This window comes from Amphiprion ocellaris, chromosome 3 (genome assembly GCF_022539595.1).
Source record: "Amphiprion ocellaris isolate individual 3 ecotype Okinawa chromosome 3, ASM2253959v1, whole genome shotgun sequence".
NCBI classification, from domain to species: domain Eukaryota; kingdom Metazoa; phylum Chordata; class Actinopteri; family Pomacentridae; genus Amphiprion; species Amphiprion ocellaris.
In genome coordinates, this window is record NC_072768.1 from 18,668,669 (window position 1) to 18,678,348 (window position 9,680).

The 9,680-nt window shown below is 37.1% G+C and overlaps 1 long non-coding RNA gene across 1 annotated transcript in view; it reads left to right on the top strand.

Annotated features, from left to right (window-relative positions):
- LOC129348572 (uncharacterized) overlaps positions 1–1,400 on the top strand; it is a 5,375-nt gene extending 3,975 nt beyond the window's left edge. The window contains exon 2 of the long non-coding RNA XR_008601166.1: positions 913–1,400. This is a non-coding gene — a long non-coding RNA (uncharacterized LOC129348572). The remainder of the gene's footprint in view (positions 1–912) is intronic.
- The last annotated feature ends 8,280 nt before the right edge of the window (positions 1,401–9,680 follow it).

Consider the following 9,680-nt stretch of genomic DNA (forward strand, 5'->3'; position numbering starts at 1 on the left):
AAAAACGTCATAGTATAGCATGTCGCATTAAAAACGTTGTTAGTATAGCATGTCGCTCAAAAAATGTCATAGTATAGCTTTTGGTCCAACAAACGTCATAGTATAGCATGTCGTTCAACAAAATATCATAGTATAGCATGCCACTCTAAAAATGTCATAGTATAGTATGTCGCTCAAAAAACATCACTGTATAGCATGTCGCTCAAAAAATGTCACTGTATAGCATGTCGCTCTAAAAATGTCATTGTATAGCCTTTGCTCCAACAAACGTCATAGTATAGCATGTCGTTCAACAAAATATCATAGTATAGCATGACATTCTAAAAATGTCATAGTATAGTATGTCTCTTTAAAATTGTCACAGTATAGCATGTCGTCCAAAAAAACGTCAGAGTATAGCCTTTGGTCTAAAAACGTCATAGTGTAGCATGTCGCTCTAAAAACGTCATTGTATAGCATGTCGCTCTAAAAACGTCATAGTATAACATGTGGCTCAAAAAACGTCATAGTATAGCATGTGGCTCTAAAAACGTCATAGTTTAGCATGTCGTTCCACAAAACGTTGTTTTGTCCTGGCTGTCTTAAGTAGGTGAGGAGCAACACCAAAACAATCCCAACACTGGTTTCCAGAGGGTTAGACGAGTATTTATTTGAAAGAGGAAGTTTACAACAACACGACGTGAGGGGGTTAAAAGCAAATGGGTGTTAGTAAAATAAAAATAAATAAACAGAACTAACAGTGAACTTCATGTTGACATTGATGGGCATTCCAACCAGGAACAAAGTAAAAGATAATCAATACAAAAAAAACCTCTTCCTGTTCACCTCTTCAAGCCCAAAAACACACCGCAGTAGCACCCTAAACTAAAACTACCAATGGGTTTCCTGTTTTCCTTTCTGAACAAGTCAAAGGTCCCTCTCTGTCTCCCCACACATCCACCAACCACTGGAACACATCTCCAAAGTTCTGCCTGGCCAGCTCAGCTTCCCTTCAGAAGAAGTTCCACCAGATGAAGGAGCCTTTTGAGAGGCAGCTGGCATCGTGATTGGACTGTACTTTGGTCTGTTCCAATCCAGCTTCAGCTCCAGAGACGGCAGGCGGGACGAGTCAACGGAGGCCGGGTGGACGAAGGCATGCAGCTGAGTACAATCCAGAAAACAACAGAGGAGGAGTGCAGTGGCCCACAGCTAGAACAACCAGAGTATGTCTCTTAGAAAACATCATAGTATAGCCTTTGGTATGAAAAAACGCCATCATATACATCGTATATTGTACAAATAACAAGTCAAAGGAAAGAGACATACATTGTAGAATTGTAGTAATTGTGGGCTGACTGATTTACTGATTATCAGTATTTTATTTTTTAATCATTTACGGTAATAAATACATTTAAAAATGGCGCGACTTTGGCTCTGAACCTTTATCTACCTGTGGTCGCTCTGTCCTCTGGAGTGATTTGATTGGTTATATGTCACGAATAAAACTCCTTTAACTTAACATCTGTAAACAAAACAAAAACGTATCAACAAAGTTTTCTGTTAAAGTTTGTCTTCTTGTAAGTTTAACTCCAAGATTTTAAATACTTTCATTTACTGCAAATGAATATCCAAATGAATATACTCCAAATGTCTCACTAATAATCATTATCAGCCTTAAAAACCCACAAAACACCCCTTTATACTCGACCACACTTAGTACAGTCCGGTTCCCCCTTGTATAAATCTGCTTGGAATCGTCCACTTCCTGTTTGTCAAAGTGGCCTTCTACCTGGACAGGTTTTGTTGGAGCTCATGCAACAAACATTTTGGGTAACTGCACTTTAATATGGATGGATGACGCTGAATTAGAGTCTGTATTCATGAGACTGAGTTAAGATGTGTAGCTCTGTCATTAAATAGGAAATCATTTCTCAGAATTCACAGAGAAAAGTCTGAAATGTTTGCTAGGTTAGCATCCCACATGTTCTTTGGCTCAGCTAAAGCTAACTCTCTCCAACTTCTGGATCTCTTGAGTTGATTGTTGTTAAAATATCTTGCTGTAGGTGCTGAAGCTCAGAAAGTCTGAGATGTTTGTTCAAAATAAGCTCATTCTCAAGTCTTATCTGAACTGTCCTCTTTTGTTTGAACTTTCCCTAAACGTAGGAGTTAATGACAGAGCAGCACATCCAGACTCCGTCTCATTTATGTAGAGATTAAACTTCAGTGTCATTCATTGATGTTAAAGTGCAGTTTTTCAAATGTTTGTTGCACATGCTCCCGACCAAACCAGTCCAGGTGGAATACGATGTGAAGAGAAAGCTCCAGAGGATGAATATCACAGATTTATGTTGGAAAAAAATGTCCTTTAATTAGACATTGTCATGCAAATGTTGGATTTCCTTTTAATGATGTTCAAATCTTTGTTGAGTGTTTTGTTGATGTTTGTTTGTAAATGTTTTCTGACACTCGGCCCCAAAGATTAAAACCTTCTACGGCTCACAAGCTGCAACAATTCACACATTATCAACTATCTTTCTGACTAAACTAAGACAAAAAGTGAAAAACTGCCTGATTCCTGCATCATGAATGTAAATCTTTTTGGTTTTTATGACAGTAAACTGAATATATTTGGGTTTGACATTTTATAAACCAAAACAAGAAATGAATTACTGGAGAAAACAATCAACAGATTAATGGACAAAGAAAATGTGTTTTCCAACATATATGCCTGAATTACTCCAACATTACAAGATACATACAATTTGAATTCAATTTTATTTATATAACGCCAAATACAGGTCAAATTGTCTCAAGACTTTATTTTTATATTTTTTGTCATATTTAAAATATGACAAAGTAAAAAATTTAAACCTCTTGACTAATCCAATTTAATATTTGGTTTTTAAGAGACTAATCGACAACTAAAATAACTTTCTCCACTAAAACTAATAAACATGAGGTCAAATAGAAGGAACAGTTTTAAATACTGCAGTCTCACGATGACAAGAAGAAAGTTTGTCAACAAAAACGAAATCTGCTGGTGGATTCGATTAAAGTCCTAATAAATGATAATAAAGTGTGATACTCAAGGTTTGTGGTGCTAAAAATGTCAACGTAAAGATATCAAGTTGAACATCTGGATGGAGGTTGATAAAAGTTGACCTTTCATTTCTCTGGAGCTGACTCCATGGATTTTATGGATGGTGGTTAAAGACCTGCTCTTCTAGTCGTCTTCCTTCTAGTGGCTGTAAAAAGTCAGTCCATCTTGGCCGACTTCAACATCTCTTCATGACAACTTGTTCTGCCTCCGACCTCGTGGAAACTCCAGAAACTCGGGAAAACCCGTGGAGACTCGAAGAACTCGTGGAGACTCGAAGAACTCGTCGGGCGGGGGAAGGTGTGGTGGGTAGTGGGGGGAGGTGGGGGAGTAGAGGGGGGAGGCCGCCACCCACCTCCCCGCCTACTCTCCGCCCTGACTCCACCCAGACTCCGCCTTGGCTCTGCCCATGTGGTCACTTCAGGAACTACGATGCCAAAGGGACGACGAATTTATTTCTTTTCATCTGATCTGTAGCTCAGTGAGTTAAGGATTTGCCTGTGGAGCTGCAGGTCGCTGGTTCAAGACCAGACCCTTCTTAAATTTTTATCAAAATCCTGACAAAGACAAAGAAAGAAAATTGCCGGTGGTGGGTCTTGAACCTGCGACCTTCCAGTTGGTAGTCTGTCTTCTTATCCCCTGAGCTATTCGCTCAGATACTAATTCTTCTTTTTTTTGCGCATTTATCATCTATTTTTTGTCGTTTTCGAGTTTTTTTTTAACTCGAGTCTCGACTCGACCGTTTTTCTCAGGAGGTTGGACTTCAGCCTTTGTGCTGGAGGGTGGAACCCTCAGTTCCAAGACTTTCCAAAGCCTCCACACCTCCCGAGTCCTCAGGACCTGAGCTTTCACACAGTCTGAGGGCTGAAATTTTCTAAGTCCCACAGTAGTTCTCTGTTAGATTGAACTTTCAGACAGTCCAAGGACTGATATCTTCTAAGTTCCTGAGTAGTTCTCTGTTAGTTTGAACCTTCAGACAGTCTGAGGACTGAAATTTTAAAAGTTTCTCAGTACTTCTCTGTTAGTTTGAACTTTCTGGTTAACAGAAGCCTTAAAACTTGTGACCATGAGTCTTGATTTCACATTTAGACCATCCATCTGAGTTCTTCTCAGACCTTGACCTGTGGGTTTTTTAGAAATCCTCAACAAACTTTGATTCTCTTCACTGAACAGTAAAGTTTGTGGAGATCAGAAGGTAACATTAGTTTGATAAATGCCTTCAACTACTAGTAGACTTTATCTGGAAAGCAGTTTTCTGAAATGAGTTCTTAGTAAATCTGTCCACAATCAAACCAAGAACATAGAAAGAGGAAATGTTTGAAGAAACAACTTGATGTTTTCGTTTCAGACTAGAAAACACTTTAAAACCTTTATCTGTTTTTGCTCTTTTTGATCGTTTTATTGTCTCTTCTGTTTAATTTGATCTTCTAAAGTCTAACTGGTGTCTTTTCAAATGTTTTGTCTTTAGTTTGATTCCTCTCAAACGTTTAGTTTTGCTCTTTTCTCACCTTTTATTCTTTTCTAATGTCTGATTTGATTTCCAAATGTTTCGTCTTTTTAATGTTTGTTTTTTCAAATGTTTTATCGGCTTGTTTGAGTTTTTTTCATTTCCCAATATTTAATGTTTTGATTAAATCTTTAAGGTTTTTCTTTTTAAATGTTTTACCACCTTTTAATGTTTAATTTTCTTTTTAAATGCTTCATTGTATTTTCTGTTTAATTCCTATTTGAAGTTTTATTGTCTTTAAGATGTAATTTTCTAATGAAACATTAAATTTTTTAATTAAATGTTTTCTTTTTAAAGGTTTAATAATCTATTCAATATTTTGTCTGTTTAATAGAGTTAAACATTAAATATAATTAAATTATATTAAACAGACAAAATATTGAATGAGATTCAACAAGATACAATACACGTCATTATGAAATTAAACAAAATTTTTAAAATACAAATATTAAAAATTACAGATAAAATATTTTCCATAATTAAACATTTAAAAAATACAATTAAACAAGAAGAATATTAAACATCTTAAAAAATGCAAAACATTTAATTAGTTTATTAAACCTTTAAAAAGACAAAACATTTAATTAAAAAATTTAATGTTTCATTAGAAAATTACATCTTAAATTTCTTAAATCTTTTTAATAATAAAACTTTTTAAAAGTTTTATTGTATGATTTTTTTTCCCTTTGATTTAATTGCTTTTTGTTATGTAGTTTATTTCTTTAATCTTCTTTTTCTGTCAAGATTTTAACCCCAACCTTAAAAATGAAACAAACCCTTAAATCACAACAAAAATGCTTCTGTTGTCACAATCATGAGTTAGTCAATTATTCTGTTTATCAATTCAACTTTATTTGTTTAGCACCTTCCACACAGATGACAAAATTAAACAAGCAAAGAGAAAAAACTATGCTAAAACTATGATTAAAACTCAAAAACATTTAACAAAAAAAAAAAAAAAAAAAGATTTAACATGGTAATAAAATCTGTTGTGTCCAGGGGATGGAGGGAGTTTATTGAAGTCTTCTTGGGCTCACATGGTAAATCATTTAAAATATAAACTTGATATTCAGTCTAAGGAAACTGCAGAGCGACAGAAGAACCAACAATATCTCCTGTTTTCTCCTTTAATTAGTCGACTCTTGTTGTGCTTTCAGACCAAAGAACTACAGACTCTTCACAACCTGCTCAAACTCTTGGTACAGGACCTCACCACACGGGTCAAGAAGGTTTCTGTCTCATTTCAACTCTGAAGCTCACCTTCTCCTGCTCAAACTACTGACAAATGTTTCTGCTGCTCTAAAGTCTGCTCTCCAGAACTTCCTAAAAACTCTAAAAGTCTCTTCTGCTGCAGGTTGCTTTGTAGAACTGTTCCAGAAAACCTCACTAAACCACATGGAGGGGCCTCAAGATAGTCGTCCAAATGAAACCGTACAAAAACCAAACTAGCACAACCCAAACGCTAACGTCTCCTGCAGCCTACCAGAGAACCTCTGAGAACAGAGAATCAGGACAGGAACTCTTACCTTCTGGACAACCAACGTTGTTCACAAACAAGAATACAGAATGTGTCTGACCAGAAACCTCTAAAGACTCACTACAGCCAAGATAATGACACAACTCAGCTGCACCAAATCCACTAATCACTGCACACATTAGCACCATGTGCTAACTGTGGCTAAAGAACCACATTTACCAAGACAACTATCCAGTACAAAGCCCTAAAACACACCAAGAAACACATTAAAGACGATTTTACTGCTGGAAGCTGCAAGCCAACGCCTAAAGAACAGACTAAAGCAACAGAGCCAAACCCAGTTCTGTGGTGAAGAGAAGCAGAGGAAATGTTTGTCTGCAGCCACATACAGCAGGAAGGCAGTGAGCTGCTCAGGTGTTCCTGATAACACCAAGCAGCCACCTGGACAGCCAATAGGAACACAGCTTACTGGAAGTCCAGAGGGCGGGGTTAGTCAAGTAAATTTAGTTTAAAGTTGAGGCAGAAAGTTAACAAAGAAAGTTGAAAACCACCTTCTGATACCTGAAATCTCTGAGTTTTCACACAAAGAACACCTGAACATGTCAAACTGGTTCCATAGTAGAACCATCATTGTAAAAACGTCATAGTATGGTGTGTTGCTCAAAAAACATTACGATCCGGCTGTCTAGGGTCGCCGAGGAGCAACACAAAAACAGGACAAACGCTGGTTTCCAGGGGTTTAGGCGGCTATTTATTTGAAAGAGTAAGTTTACAGCAACACAACATGTGAGTAGAAAAATCACAAAGTCTGTCTTCAGTTCAGCTGAAAATATTAGTTTTTGTCTTTTTTATTGACCAAACTTTTCAGGAAGTAGATGAAGAATAATTAAAGCTCTCATGTAGAAGTCCAACTTATTTTGGATCCTTGTGGAGAGTTTAATCTTAGAGTTTGTACAGCTGTTGAGTTTTTAGAGTCACATGGATTGTTTTGACATTTAATAACCGAGTCCTGAAATAAAATTACAGTTGTGGATTTCTGTCATTTAGTCTGGACTGAACAAATAACAGCAGCATAAATCTCAAACGTCATTATGAGGAGTCTGGATTGAGGTTTCTCACTTGATAATGATCAAAACATGAAATTTAGGTTGGTTTAAAGGAATATTCCACCTTAAATCTTTGATTGTTGACCTAAAAGGTTGGTTTCAGGAAGTATTCCACCTACAAGGTCCTCAAACATCCACCTTAAAGGAACATTCCACCAAAAATCCTTGAACATGCACCTAAAATGTTGGTTTAACCGAGTATTCCATCCAAAATCCTCAAAGAGACCTGAGGGGCTGGTTAAAAGGAATATTCCACCTAAAACCCCAAATATAGACCCGAAAGGGTGGTTTAGAAAAAAAATCCTTCAATGAAGACCAAAAAAGTTAGTATGGACCTTAGAAGTTGGTTCGGAAGAATATACCATCCTAAACATCCTTAAATGTAGACTAAAAGACGGTTTGGAAGAAAATTCCACCTAAAATCCTCCAATGTAGACCTAAAAGGTGAGTTTAATGGTATATTCCACCTAAAATTCACTATTGTAGACCTTGGAGGTTGGTCTGAATGTATAGTCCACCCAACATCCTTGAACATAAACTTAAAAAGTTCGTTCAAAGGAATATTCCACCTAAAATCCTTCAATGGAGACCAAAAAATCTTGGTGTAAAGGAGTATTTCACCTTAAATGTAGACCTAAAGGATGGTTTGGAGTAATATTCTACTCTAAAATCTTCCAATGTAGACCTAAAAGGTTGATCTGATGGTATATTCTACTCAACATCCTGGAACATTTACCTAAAAGGTTGGTTTAATGGTATATTCCCAGAAGAACCCTTGAACATCGGGCTTAATGGTATATTCCACCCAAAATACTTGTACATATACCAAGAAGTCAGTGTAAAGGAAATGTAGACATAAAAGGATTGTTTAAAGGAATATTTAAACAATTATTTTCATTATTTAATAATCTGTTATCAGTCAGAACCCTGGCAAACTTATTTTCTTCAGTTTTTTAGTGGAAGTCACAAATAAAGGAGCTCTTGGTTTTTCCCAGCATTACTGAGTCCAAAGCTGCTGTTTCAACACAGACACGTTCACATGCATCCACAAACCTCTCAGCACTCAAACACCCACAGACAGGAGGCCGGCTGGACCGAGGCTCGGCAGCGTCCTCAGACCCACGAGTCGGGGAGTCGCTGAACTTGTTGGTCCGGTTTGAAGGCCTCCGTGTGGTCCAGTAGAAGTCCACGTAGTCGGTGTTGCCTTTGAACCGCAGCGACTGGCCTCCATCAGGTGGACCGGCTCGTCCTCGTAGGACTCCTCCTGTAGCCTTGAGGGGACCACAGGAACATTCAGTAGCTGTTGGAGTTCTTCCTGTCAGGCTCATGGTAGAACGGCTCTGAAGAATCTTGTACTTGTCTTATCTGGAACAATCTAACAGCCTAAACTGTTAACAGCAGTGTAAAGAAGCAAACACACAGGCATAGATTAGGACTCAAACTAGATTTATTTTAGAAAACAAATCAGCTTAGAAGCATTTCTTCACACGTGGCTGAATAGGAGGCCGTCCAATCAGATTGGAGGTCTTCACTCTGGAGGTTGTTTGTTTGGTGAGACACTTGGACCTCCATCAGCTGACGTGGATGTTTGATGGTCTTCTTCTCTAGTGCCAGATGATTCATCCATGAATTCAGCAGCTACAGACTGAAATGAAGCTCATGCTGCCGTTATTGAATTCCTGTTCCAGATCAAATGTTCAGATCTCACCTTGATTGCAGCCGTCTGCTGTCTGATAGTTTTTCTCATTGTAGTCTTCAATAAAGTCTTTTTCCTCATGTCAGGATGTGGTGAGACTCTTTCTCAGTCTCTGCAGACGTCCCTCATTGTGCATCTCCAGAGAAGAAACAGAAAAACTGATCACTGCTTCAGCATCACAAACGCTCTCCAGCATTGAGAGTGTTTTAGGAATTAATTCATTGTGTTGTGAACTTTGAAGGAGCAGAAACTTTACAGCTGCCAAAGATATGAGCTCCAATTCTGGATGTTTTAGGAAATGAAGTTCATCAAATGAACATTTGATTATTGCTGATAACGCTCATTAAATTACTGAAGAAATCCAACATAAAAACCTGTAAACTCTCAGGCAGCTTTTGTTAAAGTTTGTCTATAATTCTATCATTCATGTTCTGGAACCAGGACTCTGCAGAAGTTCCTTCAATCAGATACTTGTGTGTTTCTATTTAAGGCCTCAGGTTTGAACATACAGCAGAGGATTAGAAAGGAGTGATTTTAATATTTAAATCAGTCCAGTAAATGTTTGGCGTGAAAATTATTAAAATATTGATTTAGATAGATTTGTGTCAAATAATATTGTAGAGTCTCACTTAAATATATCCAAATGAGTTCAGTGTATTTACATTTTATAGAATATTTGATTTCTTAATCTCAATACTGTAGGGTCTGAGCCTAAATATTATAATAATGATGTCAATTTAAATAATATTTTAGTGCAGAGTCATAAACTTTAATCAGCTAAACTTACATATTTGTTAGGGAATTCTGCGATGTCAAAA